This window comes from Bubalus kerabau, chromosome 7 (assembly GCF_029407905.1).
Source record: "Bubalus kerabau isolate K-KA32 ecotype Philippines breed swamp buffalo chromosome 7, PCC_UOA_SB_1v2, whole genome shotgun sequence".
In the NCBI taxonomy this organism is placed as follows: Eukaryota; Metazoa; Chordata; class Mammalia; order Artiodactyla; family Bovidae; genus Bubalus; species Bubalus kerabau.
The window spans coordinates 43,658,355-43,674,633 of record NC_073630.1 but is presented as its reverse complement, the minus strand read 5'-3'; the positions used below and the strand labels follow the sequence as shown (position 1 = coordinate 43,674,633).

General features: G+C 39.5%; 1 non-coding gene across 1 annotated transcript; it reads right to left on the bottom strand.

Moving 5' to 3' along the window:
* Positions 1-1,468: 1,468 nt before the first annotated feature.
* Positions 1,469-1,540, bottom strand: TRNAG-ACC (transfer RNA glycine (anticodon ACC)). The gene has a single exon. It is a non-coding gene; the product is annotated as a tRNA-Gly (tRNA).
* Positions 1,541-16,279: the final 14,739 nt, after the last annotated feature.

The following is a 16,279-nucleotide window of genomic DNA, read 5'->3' as shown; positions in this document are numbered from 1 at the left end:
GGTTGCCATTTCCTTCTCCATTTATTGGTGTACTCTGAAGCTAATAGAGTTTTGCACTGTATTAAAAAAGAATACAAAATTCAGTATGAAAAGGAATACTTATTTTGAAAGAAAAAACACATCAGATTGGAAATTTAAGAAAGTATTACAAATATAATAAAATCCAGAAAATAGCATAGTACATTTATTAAATAACTACGCATTGCTATCTTCTCATTTTTCATTTCTTAGCTTATGTTCTCTAGTTTATTTTCTATATGATAATGATTTTGGGAAAATTATTTTTAAAAATCTAGCAGATAATTCAGATTTCCTTTAGGGTGGTTATCAAAATAATGCTTTCATTGACTGCTTTAAGAGGCATGAAATTTGCAAATCCACACTCAGAACATCAAAGTGTTACTATTACTATTACATGTCTGTGCTCCACAAATAAATTTTTTAATAAATTGTGTTTTGCAAGATTTTTATCATCTGAAATCCACCTCTCATAATGAGAGGTACCGGTTAAGAAGTCCAAGATGACATGAACACCATGCATTATATATCAAAGGGAGGTAGCCACATCTGTTGGACTGACTCTGGGAATTTGAGAAAGAAAGAAAGAAAACTTAAGAGGAAATTGGGGGAAAGACAAACAAACCCAAGAAAAGAAGAACAAAAAGAGGAACAATGGGAAAGGAAAAGGAAATACCATTTTTAGGCTATACTAAGCATTTAATATACACATCCCCCAAAATTATGAAGAGATAAATTTGATTTTCCTGATTTTACAACTTAGAAGATTGAAGCTCAGAAATTTCAACTGTTTTACTCAATCTCGGTTACTGAAATCTGCAGCTGGAGTTCAAGCCCATGTTTGCCTGATTCAAATTATTTATTCAATAAACATTTGTTACAAGCATGCTATATATGCCATTCTCTGGGGACTGGGCCTATAAGGATAAGTAAAGCATGTTTCTGCTCTCAAGTCAGTTACTGTTTCCCATGGACAGTACTTAGATAATGAGTAGAGAGTTTTCTCTACCAGGTAGAGAAAGGACAGTAATTATAAGCAATGAAACACACATAAGCAAAGACAAAATAGTCTCTGGCAGGGAGGACTATCAGAGATGATTTCCTCCAACATTAGGGATGCTATTGGGGCTGGTAGTAGTAGTTTGAGCTGCCGATAATCTTAGGAGCAATAGAGTGCACAATTTATCATCTTATGGCTTTTAGCACTCTTGACTGTATTTTCACTAGTTTCATCTTTGGAGGAGTGTGCCTATCTTTTATGAACGGAAGTATAAACCACAAGACTCCATTCCAGTGCTTCAGGAGTTCCATGAAAAGTGAAATTGTTAGTTGCTCAGCCATGTTCAACTTTTTGTGACCCCATGGACTGTAGCTCACCATGGAATTCTGTTCAAGGACTTCTCCAGGCAAGAATACTGGAGTGGGCAGCCATTCCCTTCTCCGGGGGATCTTCCCTACCCAGGGATTGAACCTGGGCCTCCTGCATGGTGGGCAGATTCTTTACCATCTGAGCCACCAGGGAAGGACTTCCATAGTGTATTTACCAAGTCAGATTGGATGGTGAATATTGATGCAGGCATTTGTTAATTCAAATTGTTATAACTTCTCAACTTGTAGATATTGGTATAGTTCCATAAAAGACATGAAGCACTTAGTATCATGCCATGATCCGATTGCATGCTTTCAACTAATTTAATTATGGTGATGAAGATGCAAGTGAATGTTTCAATAATGTACATTTAACAATATTTGTTCCATTATTATAGTCCTTGATGATCTGAAATGTGAGCACAGCAGTAGATGCCATTTTGATTTGCACTCTCGGACAAGTGAAATAGTTGCATGTCAACCAGGATGAGAAATATAGAATGCGTTAAACCAATCTTGTCATTTAATATCTGATGAATTACGAGTGATCACCCTTCCTGAAATATGTCAGTTTCTTCTGGTAGCACGCAAGGCTTTGTATTCATAGCTGGCACAAATTGCTGTCTCAATGTATGCTCAATTTAACAACTGTCTGTTAAAGTTATCAACACATTCCAACATCCATTGTACAAAAGAGCCCCTTCGTGCATTAAGGCAGAGTGATTATCAAAACGGTGCAGGAAAGGGAAATACCCTTTGGTGCACCTTATAAAACTGCACATGCAATAGTTTGGAAAGTAGGCATTTTTATAGCATGGGAATATATAGTATAAATTTGATGTGGCAGTAAAAATTTTTTAAAAAGAGAGCGAGAGCAAAGAAATAAAAGTCTTTCCATATTGCACACATGCTAACCTCTACTTTCTGAAACCATAAAAAGCTTAAAATACCCAGCAGGTGTTTTAAAACTTAAATTAATTGCCAACACATTATTATTAATTTCAGAAATGCTGAAAAAGGAAAATAAAAAATATGTGTTGACATAGTGGTACATGGGCTATCTGAAAACAAATAGAAAACCTAAATAGGCTCATGCATGCATGCATGCTAAGTCGCTTCAGTAGTGTCTGACTCTGTGCGACCCCATAGATGGCAGCCCACCAGACTCCTTCATCCCTGGGATTCTCCAGGCAAGAATACTGGAGTGGGTTGCCATTTCCTTCTCCAATGCATGCATGCATGCTAAGTCGCTTCAGTCGTGTCTGACTCTGTGCGACCCTATGGACAGCAGCCCACCAGGCTCCTCTGTCCACAGGATTCTCTAGGCAAGAGTACTGGAGTGGGTTGCCATTTCCTTCTCCATAAATAGGTTCAATTGGATATATTTCATTCACAAAATAGCAATTAATAGTATACTTGCTGCTGCTGCTGCTAAGTTGCTTCAGTCGTGTCCAACTCTGTGCGACCCCAGAGACGGAAGCCCACCAGGCTCCCCCGTCCTTGGGATTCTCCAGGCAAGAACACTGGAGTGGGTTGTCATTTCCTTCTCCAATGCATGAAAGTGAAAAGTGAAAGGGAAGTCGCTCAGTCGTGTCTGACTCTTAGCGACCCCATGGACTACAGCCTACCAGGCTCCTCCACCCCATGGGATTTTCCAGGCAAGAGTACTGGAGTGGGGTGCCATTGCCTTCTCCAAATAGTATACTTAAGTGACCGAAATATGGGCTATTAAGTCTTAGATTATTTAGGAAGGTTTGAGGGGGTGATGATTGGGACCACTGAGGGAGAACCAGCTTCCAAAGAAAAATAGCAGGAGTAGCAGGTAATAATAAGAATATAAATAACATATTCTGTGTGTCATGCTTTATAGAGACTCTATGGTGCATAGTAAACAAGTAAGTTTAGAAAATACATTGTTGTTTTAAATTTATTCAGCCCTTTTAAATTTAATTATACACAATTCAACACATATCAAGCACCTGCATGCACCTGGTGCTGTGCTAAGTGTTGTGGGAAATAAATGTGATTATTTCTAACCCTTCTCTTAAACATGAGGAATTCTGACTGGATTTCCCCATTATCTCCTAACCATAGGGGAAGCTAGATGGAATGGGGTGAAAAGCTTGGACTTGGAGTCGTACAAACTTAGTCTTGAATCCTGGATCTGCTACTTGTTCACTGTATATTGTTTGAAAATAATTTATCTTTTCAGTGCTTTAGTTATCCTTTTCATAAAATAAAAATAAGAGAAATTAATTCATAAGATTGTGAGTATTAAATAGTATTTAGCTTTAGCCAAGTGTCCAGCACTTAGAAAAGTCTCAATAAATGAAATGATTTGCTTACTTGTTTGTCTGCCTTCCTAAATTGTGAGCCTCTGGAGAATTGTGAGCCCATGTTGAAGAATATATTCTTATTTATCTTAGAATCTCACACATCTGCTCCAGTGTTTGATGTCCACTGTGTATTTTACAGCTATCCATTTGCAGAACAGATAACTATGCATATATACACTTAGCAGAACTTCAATTCCTATTTGTCATGTATGATTTCTTATTATTGACATATTGAAATATTAACATGCCTGCTAATGCAGAAGAAAACACAAGAGATGTGGGTTTGATCTCTGGGTCAGGAAGATCCCCTGGAGGAGGAAATGGCAACCACTCCAGTATTCTTACCTGAAAAATCCCATGCACAGAGGAGTCTGGTGAGCTATAGTCCATGGGGTCACAGAGACATGACTTAGTGACTAAACAACAATAAAATTGAAAATATTATATATACACAGGTATATATGCATGTATATATATATATCTCACATATGTATGGCAAGCTTTTCCAGCACCTAGTCTGGGCTGTAGGAGACAAAAAGAAACCCCGTGTACTCACTGCTTTGTTGTTTATGAATACTGAAAGCTAAAACTAAGTCACTTCAGTCGTGGCCGACTCTGTGCGACCCCGTAGACGGCAGCCCACCAGGCTCCCCTGTCCCTGGGATTCTCCAGGCAAGAACACTGGAGTGGGTTGCCATTTCCTTCTCCAATGCAGGAAAGTGAAAAGCGAAAGTGAAGTCGCACAGTCGTGTCCGACTCTTTGCGACCCCATGGACTGCAGCCTACCAGGCTCCTCGGTCCATGGGATTTTCCAGGCAAGAGTACTGGAGTGGGATGCCATTGCTTACTGAGGTCCCTGGCTATTCTATTTCTTTTCTCCACCTTTCAGAGGGTTACTACATTTGCAACATATGTAATGTTCAGGGTTTTCTGTTAGTTCAGTTGCACAGTCATGTCCAACTCTTTGTGACCCCATGTACTTCAGCACACCAGGCTTCCCTGTCCATCACCAACTTGCGGAGCTTGCTCAAACTCATATCCATCAAGTTGGTGATGCCATCCAACCATCTCATCCTCTGTCATCACCTTCTCCTCCTGTCTTCAATCTTCCCTAGCATCAGAGTCTTTTCAAATGAGTCAGTTCTTCACATCAAGTGGCCAAAGTATTGGAGTTCAGCTTCAGCATCAGTCCTTCCAATGAATATTCAGGACTGATTTCTTTAAGGACGACTGGTTGGATCTCCTTGCAGTCCAAGAAACTCTCAAGAGTCTTCTCCAATATCACAGTTCAAAAGCATCAATTCTTCAGTGCTCAGCTTTCTTTATAGTCCTATTCTCACATCCATAAGTGAGTGCTGGAAAAACTAGAGCTTTAACTACACAGACCTTTGTTGGCAGAGTAATGATTCTGCTTTTTAATATGCTGTCTAGGTTGGTCACAGCTTTTCTTCAAAGGAGCAAGCATCTTCTAATTTCATGGCTGTAGTCACCATCTTCAGTGATTTTGGAGCCCAAGAAAATAAAGTCTCTCCCAGTTTCCATTGTTTCTCCATCTATTTTCCATGAAGTGATGGGACCAGATGCCATGATCTTAGTTTTCCAAATGATGAGTTTTAAGCCACTTTCTCATTCTCCTCTTTCACTTTCATCAAGAGGCTCTTTAGTTCTTCTTCACTTTCTGCCATAAGGGTGGTGTCATCTGCATATCTGAGGTTATTGATATTTCTCCTGGCAGTCTTGATTCCAGCTTGTGCTTCATCCAGCCCACCATTTCTCATGATGTATTCTACATATAAGTTAAATAAGCAGGATGACAATATGCAGCCTTGATGTACTCCTTTTCTGATTTGGAACCAGTCTGTCCCATGTCCAGTTCTAACTATTGTTCTTGACCTGCATACAGATTTCTCAGGAGGCAGGTCAGGTGGTCTGGTATTCCCATCTCTTTAAGAAATTTTCCTGTTTCTTGTGATCCACACAGTCAAAGACTTTGGCATAGCCAATAAAGCGGAAGTAGACATTTACCTGGAACTCACTTGCTTGTTCATTGATCCAATGGATGTTGGCAATTTGGTCTCTAGTTCCTCTGCCTTTTCTAAATCCAGCTTGAACATCTGGAAGTTCATGGTTCACATACTGTTGAAGCCTGGCTTGGATAATTTTGAGCATTACTTTGGTGGTAATTGAGTGGTAGTTGGAGCATTCTTTGGCGTTGCCTTTCTTTGGGATTGGAATGAAAACTGACCTTTTCCAGGCCTGTGGCCACTGCTGAGTTTTCCAAATTTGAGTGCAGCATTTTCACAGCATCAGCTTTTAGGATTTGAAATAGCTCAACTGGAATTCTATCACCTCCACTAGCTTTATTCGTAGTGATACTTCCTAAGGCCTTCTTGACTTTGCATTCCAGGATGTCTGGCTCTAGGTGAGTGACCACACCATCATGGTTATCTGGGTCATGAAGATCTTTTTTTGTATAGTTCTTCTGTGTATTTTTGCCACCTCTTCTTAATATCTTTTGCTTCTGTTTAGGTCCATACCATTTATGTCCTTTATTGTGCCCATCTTTGCATGAAATGTTCCCTTGATATCTCTAATTTTCTTGAAGAGATCTCTAGTCTTTTTCATTCCATTGGTTTCCTCTATTTCTTTGCATTGATCACCGAGTAAGGCTTTTTTTATTTCTCCTTGCTATTCTTTCAAACTCTGCATTCAAATGGGTATATCTTGCTTTTTCTCCTTTGCCTTTAGCTTCTCTTCTTTTCTCAGCTATTTGTAAGGCCTCCTCATACAACCATTTTGCCTTTTTGTATGTCTTTTTCTTGGGGATGGTCTTGATCACTGCCTCCTGTACAATGTCATGAACCTCTGTCCATAGTTCTTCAGGCATTCTGTCTATCAGATCTAATCCCTTAAATCTATTTGTCACTTTCACTATAATACTGCAAGAGATTTGATTTAGGTCATTCTTGAATGGTCTAGTGGTTTTCCCTACTTTCTTCAGTTTAAGTCTGAATTTGACAATAAGGAATTCATCATCTGAGCCACAATCAGGTCCCAGTTTTGTTTTTGCTGATTGTATAGAGTTTCTACATCTTTGGTTGCAAAGAATATAGTCAATCTATTTTGGTATTGACCATCTGGTGATGTCCATTTGTAGAGTCTTCTCTTGTGTTGTTGGAAGAAGGTGTTTCCTATGACCAGTGCATTCTCTTGACAAAACTCTCTTAGTCTTTGACCTGCTTCATTGTGTACTCCAAGGCCAAATGTACCTGTTACTCCAGGTATCTCTTGACTTCCTACTTTTGCATCCAGTCCCCTTTTAATGAAGAGGATATCTTTTTGGTATGTTAATTCTAGAAGGTCTTGTAGGGCTTCATAGATCCATTCAACTTCAGCATCTTTGGCATTATTGGTAGGAGCATAGACTTGGATTACTGTGATATTGAATGGTTTGGCTTGGAAACGGCCAGAGATTATTCTGTCATTTTTGACATTGCATCCAAGTACTGCATTTCAGACTCTTTTGTTGACATGAGGGCTACTTCATTTCTTCTAAGAGATTCTTGCCCACAGTAGTAGATATAATGGTCATCTGAGTTAAACTCACCCATTACAGTCCATTTTGGTTCACTGATTCCTAAAATGTCAATGTTCACTCTTGCCATCTCCTGTTTGATCACTTCCAATTTGCCTTGATTCATGGACCTAACATTCCAGGTTCCTATGCAATACTGCTCTTTACAGCATCGGACCTTGCTTCTATCACCAGTCACATCTGCAACTGGGCATTGTATTTGCTTTGGCTCCATCTCTTCATTCTTTCTGGAGTTATTTCTTCACTCTTCTCCAGTAGCATATTGGACACCTTCCACATTGTGGAGTTCATCTTTCAGTGTCATATCTTTTTCCCTTTTCATACTATTTATGGGGTTCTCAAGGGAAGAATACTGAAGTGGTTTGCCATTCCTTTCTCCAATAGATTACCTTCTGTTCAGGGTTTTAGCTGTACTTAATAAGAGGAAAAGGGGAAAATGAATCTATTTCATCTTGATGGAGGCACAATCCTGTTGTATAATCAAATTTTAACCAACAGTATTTAACAATAATATCAGGGCTTTGAAAGTGAAAGTGAAAGTGAAGTCGCTCAGTCTTGTCTGACTCTTTGTGACCCCATGGACTGTAGCCTACCAGGCTTCTCCGTCCATGGAATTCTCCAGGCAAGAATACTGGAGTTCATTACCATTTCCTTCTCCAGGGGATCTTTCCAACCCAGGGATCGAACCCAGGTCTCCCGCATTGGAGGCAGACACTTTAACCTCTGAGAGTCACGCAGTTGTGTCCGACTTTTTGTGACCCTATGGACTCTAGCCCTTCAGGCTCTTCTGTCTGTGGACCTATGTCAGGAAAAGAGAGCACCACTTGGTCATGACAGCCCTCAGTGGAAAGCCTCATGCCCTCAGAGAAATGGACTCTCTGAGTGAAGAATGTTGATCCATGATGGCAATAGTGTCTGAATGTTAGTAGATACTCTAAGACTGTCAAAAGTTCACTCTCTCACAAGTCTACCAGAATGACCTGTTAACTAAGCAAGGCTAGAATTAATAAATTGTTAGGTGAATGTTACATCTAAAGAAGGGCTTCCTGGGTGGAGGGGGGTGGGGGTGGCAAACGGTGATCAGCCCTCCAGTGTAGGAGACTCAAGAGATGCGGGTTCAGTCTCTGGGTTGGGAAGGTCCCCTAAAGCAGGTAATGGCAATCTACCCCAGTATTCTTGCCTGTAAAATCCCGTGAACAGAGGAGCCTGGCAGGCTACAGTCTGTGGTGTCACAAACAGTCAGACACCACTGAGCTACTGGGCCCACACATATAAAAAAGAGAGAGAAAATCCTTTTTTCCTCCCTTTTTTGTTCTATTTGAGCCCTGAATAGATTGGATGATGCCTACCCACTTTGATGGGGTAGGCATCATCTACCCCATCATCTATATTTGATCAGTCTACAGATTCAAATGGTGACCCAGATAGTCTCAGTTCTCTATCCTGGTTGTGAAGTTAAACTGCTATAGATGGGCTCAGTTTTAAAGTGCTTTAAAATAGAAGATATACTAAAGGTAGAAAAGAAAAATTCTGGAATCCACTTATTGGAATATCACATTTTTCTATGTATATTCCAAGGTCCAATACAAATGTCTTCTCCTCTACTACACCTTGCTCCATTCTCTAAATTGAAATAGAATTTTCTGTTTCTCATTGTCTTAACAATTGTTTCTAACAGGCATATATTTTAGCAGAGGGTTTAACTTTTTTAAGAAAAACAGAAACTGTCTAAATTTTAGTTATCAATAATACTGAAATCATTTATTCCTTTTTCCTCTTTTATGTTTTTATTTTATATTATAGTTGATTACCAATGTTGTATTAGTTTAAGGTGTATAGCATTAAAAAAATAGAATTAAGTTTTATATCAGGTTATTTTTAGTGAACATTTGAAACTAAGCATAATTTCCTGCCTTCCTTCTTTCCTTCCTTCTCTCTCTCTCTCTCTTTTTTTTTTTTTCATTCTTTCCCATCCTCCTGTCTCTTTCAAAATTGTTTTCATTGGAGCAATTTTAGTTTCAAACAAACATGAGAGGAAGGCACAGAGGTTCCCCACACACCTCCTGCCCCCACACGTGCCATAGCTTCCCCCATTATCAACATGCCCACCAGAGTGGAACAGTTGGTAAAATTGAAAGATCCACACTAACACACCGTAATTGTTCAAAGTCCACAGTTTAAGTTCTGGCTCACTCCTGGTGTTCTACATTCTATGTGTCTGAACAAATATATGATGACACGTTGTCTATCGCTATGGTTATCATTCAGAGCATTTTCACGGCTTTAAAAAAAGCCTTCTGTGCTCTGCCTATTACTTTCTAGCCCTTGCTCTAGCTGTTGGCTAATCCTTTTACTGTTTCCACAGTTTTGTCTTTTTCATAATGTCATATAGTTGGAGTAATAGACTGTGTAGCCTTTTCTGACTGACTTCTTCTTAAATATGCCTTTAAGGCTCTCCCATGTCTTTTCATGTATGACTTGATAACTCATTTACTTTTAGTGTTGAATAATACTCAATTGTCTGGATGTACCACATTTATCCATTCATCTACTAGATAATATCTTGGCTTCTTCCAAGTTTTGGTAATTATTAGTAAGTCTATGGTAAATATTCACGTGTAGAGTTTTGTTTGTAACCTTTATTTTTATTAGGCAATTAAATTAAATGCCATAAAATGCTAATATGACAACCTCATTCCCAGAACCCAATACAGGGTCTAACAATGAGTAAGTATGTGTTAAGTTCAAGTGTTTTGAATTGATAAAGTTCTTAATAAAATTTGGTATATTTGTCATAGTTTGATTCAAATTATTGTATGTAGATTTCTTCTCTTGAATATGAACTTTCAGAAGGAAGATTGAGTTTTCCATACAACTGTGCCTCCATTCTTATAGTTACATACCTCCTCTCCCACCCCATGTCTGAAGATAGAAAATAGATTGCATTGAGGGACTAGAAAGAAGTAATTGTAATGTTTATCAAATTAAAAAAAATGTTTATAGTTCATATGATCTACTAAGCAACTTAGGAAAAATGAGGCATTTTGCATTTTTATTTCACTGAATCATTGCTTTAGATCTTATATCCTATAATACAATATATGAATATTTTTAGTTTGCTTCAAGGTGATTTTATTTTAGATACTGAATTATTGAAATATGGTTTCTATAGAAACTGTATAAGTATGCTGACCTTTAATGATAGACTTAGAAATATGTATTGGCTTTCAGAAATTTCCACTGTCCTTTCTAACAACTTTATAGCAGTGAATTTCAGTATCCTAAATGAAATGCAATATAATGCTAACACTGTGCTGTGTGCTTAGTACTCAGTGGTGTTTGATTCTTTGTAACCCCATGGACTGTAGCCTTCCAGGCTCCTCTGACCGCAGTCATTCTGCTGTCTTTCACTTTATGGTGACTGTTTAAAAGGCATCGAAGCAAGAAAAGCCCCAGTGTAAATGCTTTTAAGGCTCTCGTTAATATAGTGTTTGTCAATATCCCATTGGCTAATGTAAATCACAAGCAATGGAAAGAGTGGGTTGCAATGCCCTCCAACAGAGGATCTTCCCAACCCAGGGATCAAACCCAGGTCTCCCACATTGCAGGTGGATTCTTTACCATCTGAGCCACCTGAAAGGTAGAGGAATGTTCCTTTTTACTCAAAGAGTAAGTAACTATTATGTCTTATGATAGTGAGAAGGTCTACAAGGCTATCTTTGGATTAGTTTGTAATTGCATATAAATTGGAGAAGGCAATGGCAACCTACTCCAGTGTTCTTGCCTGGAGAATCCCAGGGATGGCGGAGCCTGGTGGGCTGCCGTCTATGGGGTCGCACAGAGTCAGACATGACTGAAGTGACTTAGCAGCTGCAGCAGCATATAAATTATTTTAAACCCAAAATTTGAAGTCAGTATTAATGCTAAGTTCAGAATTCTGGGATTTATGATGTTGTTCTGAGGATTTTTAAAGACCATATCTAAGGAAAAGGATATGGGAAACTATTCTTTTGTGTTTCATGTCTAATCATTTTATACATCCCACTTTTTTTTTTTTTCTTTTGTTTGCCTGATTTAACTTAATGCTGGATGTTAATTGGCAGTAAGTTTATTTGGTGGAAAAGTCAATGAACATAAAGAATCAGGGGCTTAATATTACAAACTAGCATTTTTACTTCTGGAAATAAAGATGAGCATTTTCTAGCAAATATTTAAACCTCCTATTGTGTGGTAGATTTAATGAGACAGTCATAAAAATATGCAACTCCTTCCGTCAAGAGTTAGAAACTATTCCTCCATCTTTTAAATCTGGGTTTGCTCATGTCACTTACTTAGCTGATATGACATTCATTTTGATATTTGGCAAAACTAATACAGTTATGTAAAGTCTAAAAATAAAATAAAATAAAAAAATGAAAAAAAAAAAAAGAAATGTGGATATGCCTTAGCTGATATGACATATGCTTTTTGTGGATTCATAGGAAACCCATGGATTTTTTTTTTTTTTAATGTAGTGGCAACTAAAGAACTACCACTTGTATTAAAAGTGAGAGAGTTAATTCAAATTGGAAAATGTTTTGGTCCCAAACTTTTCAGAGGTAGATAGCAGGTTGAGCAAGCTACCTGGGTATTCCTTGTTTAAAAAGGAAGGATGACTCTGAGGACAGAAATGAAAAGTATAGAGAAAAGTAGACTAAGGAATTTGCTCTTCAAGGAGCATGCTTAAAGATTACATAAGACTACATAAGACTACATACTACATGCCTGGCTTAATTTCACAACTGCTATGGACCAGTAATTTTTATTCCTTCTTTTTGAAATGAAAGTGAAAGCCGCTCAGTCGCGTTTGACTCTTTGCAACCCCATAGACTATACAGTCCATGGAATTCTCCAGGCCAGAATACTGGAGTGGGTAGCTGTGCCCTTCTCCAGGAGATCTTCCCAACCCAGGGACTGAACCCAAGTCTCCCACATTTCAGGCAGATTCTTTACCAGCTGAGCCACCACGGAAGCCCAGGAATACTGGAATAGGTAGCCTATTCCTTCTCCAGTGGATCTTCCCCACCTAGGAATCAAACCAGGGTCTTTCGAATTGAAGGCAGGTTCTTTACCAGCTGAGCTACTAGGGAAGTCCTTTTTTGAAATGGGAGTATCTAATGTGACTGTTTTGTCCATGTGCAGAATAAGGGTGAGTAATTTACTTTCTATTTTACATGTCACTGAATCTTAGAAACCATATCCATCTTAGACCAGATACTGATTACAAAATAATAGTTTTTCAGCCTGATGGCAAAATTTATGGAGACATTATTGGAGCCTTTGAAGACTGTAACTTATTTGTAGATAGGAGAAATGCAAATAGTTGTGAACATAGCTGAACTTTGGTAAAGTGAAAGATAACATGGCCATCAGATTTTTCAGCTCCTCTTGTCAAGAGGCAGAATCTATCTTTCCATTACTCGTGATTTACATTAGCCAGTGGGATATTGACAAACACTGTGTTAACAAGAGCCTTAAAACTATTTGTGCACTGGAGCTTTCCTTGCTTCAGTACTTTTTAAACAGTCACTATGAAGTAAAAGACAGCAGAATGACTGTGGTGTGGCCACACTCTGCATGTTGACGACAGATGTGTGGTTCAGTCATCCCTCATCTCTCCAGAAAAATCCAGGCGTGTGAGTAAGGTCCTCTGAGACCAGCCAGGAAAAAAAGTCACAACTGTTGAAACATACATGCCAGTTGAGAACTGACTACAAATGCATCAGTTCAGTTCAGTTCAGTCACTCAGTCATGTCCAACTCTTTTCGACCTAATGAATTGCAGCACACCAGACCTCCCTGTCCATCACCATCTCCCGGAGTTCACTCAGACTCAAGTCCATCGAGTCGGTGATGCCATCCAGCCATCTCATCCTCTGTCGTCCCCTTCTCCTCCTGCCCCCAATCCCTCCCAGCATCAGGCTCTTTTCCAATGAGTCAACTCTTCGCATGAGGTGGCCAAAGTATTGGAGTTTCAGTTTCAACATCAGTCCTTCCAATGAACGCCCAGGACTGATCTCCTTTAGGATGGACTGGTCGGATCTCCTTGCAGTCCAAGGGACTCTCAAGAGTCTTCTCCATCACCACAGTTCAAAAGCATCAATTCTTCAGTGCTCAGCTTTCTTCACAGTCCAACTCACATCCATACATGACCACTGGAAAAACCGTAGCCTTGCCTAGACAAATGCATAACTGAGTCCAATTGACAATAGAGGTGAGATGGCCCACCTGAAAGCTGACCCATAGAATCTTGAGCAAACAAATAGCTACTGTTTCAAACCATAATGTTTGGGGTATTTTTATGTGGCAATAGATAACTGATAAATTAACTGATAAGTGAAAACCCACTTACACAACAGATGTCTAACATGTACCCATTATGTGCTGTTTTCTATGTTTGGTGTAGAAAAGTTTTTTATTCAATAAGATTACTAAAGTTGATGCTAATAATTAACTTATAAAATCAGAAGCCCCAACTTTAAGTACATAATTTATATATTTGAAGTGTTAACAAGAGCATCAAAAGAGATGGGCCTCAAAACATTATTACCTGCTTAATAATGAGGCTTTCTGCTCCTAGCAAGAAATCCTATTTTTCACTGGGAAAGATCTTAGCTGCCCAGCGTCATCCAATATAGTGGTTTGTTAGAGCTGAGTTTACCCTCTTCTTCAAAGTAGTTCAGTTTAGTTCAGTCACTCAGTCGTGTCTGACTCTTTGCCACCCCATGAGTTGCAGCACGCCAGACCTCCCTGTCCATCACCGACTCCCGGAGTTCACTCAAACTCACATCCATTGAGCCGGTGATGCCATCCAGCCATCTCATCCTCTGTCGTCCCCTTCTCCTCCTGCCCCCAATCCCTCCCAGCATCAGAGTCATTTCCAATGAGTCAACTCTTCGCATGAGGTGGCCAAAGTACTGGAGTTTCAGCTTTAGCATCATTCCTTCCAAAGAACACCCAGGACTGATCTCCTTTAGAAATATTACCAAATCGGATTGTTTTAGCCATGTCTAGAATATGCCTCAGGAAAAATTTCATGACCTTATTCTAATTAATTTTTGTGAGCCTCAGTTCTAGGACTTTTATTAGAAAAGGAGAATCTGCCCCTTCTTGAGTAGCTGAGAAGATGGAATTGCCTGCGTCATTTTGGCACCAACATGGGAGATATTGATTTCATATGAACTCAAGAGAGAATAGGCTTCCCTGGTGGCTCAGGGGTAAAGAAACCACCTGCAATGCAGGAGACATAGGTTTGATTCCTGGGTCAGGAAGATACCCTGGAGGAGGAAATGGTAACCCACTCCTGTGTTCTTGCCTGGAAAATTCCATGAACAGAAGAGCCTGGTGGGCTGCAGTTCATGAGGTTGCAAAAGGGTCGGGCATGACTTAGCGACTAGACAACAGCAAAAGAGAATAAGAAAACTGAAATGGAAAGAAAAAAATTGAGTACTGATAACAGTACTGATAACAGTTTTGAGATCCTAAACTGAGCTTTGCTTGAAGCCATATTTATCCCTGGAATTTTTAGTTTTCTCATCTAATAAATTCCTTGAAGTCTAATTAATTTGGGTTCCAAAAATCTTAGCATAAGAAGAGTATGTGTTACACTTTATGTTTGACCAAACTCCTCTTCCAAAAGAATTTCTCCTCTTCATTTTATTTTTATTCCTCTGATTTGATTTAACATATTAATACAGCATTGAAAGCCCTTTCCAGATGTATGGGTACCAGCTGTCCTCTACAATATTCAAGTGTACAGCTTCTATAGGCACAACTCCAAAGCTTGTTTGCAAAATGTTTGACAAGAAGAAGCACAATTTTCCTAATGGAAGATTACTCCTTTTTGACAATATACATGCACGTGTTATCCACATAATAAAATAATTTACATATCTCTGAGAGATAGGAATACCAGACCACCTGACCTGCCTCTTGAGAAATCTATATGCAGGTCAGGAAGCAACAGTTAGAACTGGACATGGAACAACAGACTGGTTCCAAATAGGAAAAGGAGTACGTCAAGGCTGTCTATTGTCACCCTGCTTATTTAACTTATATGCAGAGTACATCATGAGAAATGCTGGACTGGAAGAAGCACAAGCTGGAATCAAGATTGCCAGGAGAAATATCAGTAACCTCAGATATGCAGATGACACCACCCTTATGGCAGAAAGTGAAGAGGAACTAAAAAGCCTCTTGATGAAAGTGAAAGTGGAGAGTGAAAAAGTTGGCTTAAAACTCAACATTCAGAAAACAAAGATCATGGCATCTGGTCCTATCACTTCATGGGAAATAGACAGGGAAGCAGTGGAAACAGTGTCAGACTTTATTTTTTTGGGCTCCAGAATCACTGCAGATGGTGACTGCAGCCATGAAATTAAAAGACGCTTACTCCTTGGAAGGAAAGCTATGACCAACCTAGATAACACATTGAAAAGCAGAGACATTACATTGCCAACAAAGGTCTGTCTAGCCAAGGCTATGGTTTTTCCAGTGGTCAGGTATGGATGTGAGAGTTGGACTCTCTCATCCAGTGAAGAAAGCTGAGCGCCAAAGAATTGATGCTTTTGCACTATGGTGTTGGAGAAGACTCTTGAGAGTCCCTTAGACTGCAAGGAGATCCAACCAGTCCATTCTGAAGGAGATCAGCCCTGGGATTTCTTTGGAAGGAATGATGCTAAAGCTGAAACTCTAGTACTTTGGCCACCTCATGCGAAGCATTGACTCACTGGAAAATACTCTGATGCTGGGAGGGATTGGGGGCAGGAGGAGAAGGGGACGACGAAGGATGAGATGGCTGGATGGCATCACTGACTCAATGGACCTGAGTCTGAGTGAACTCCGGGAGTTGGTGATGGACAGGGAGGCCTGGCATGCTGCAATTCATGGGGGTCACAAAGAGTCGGACGCTACTGAGCAAATGA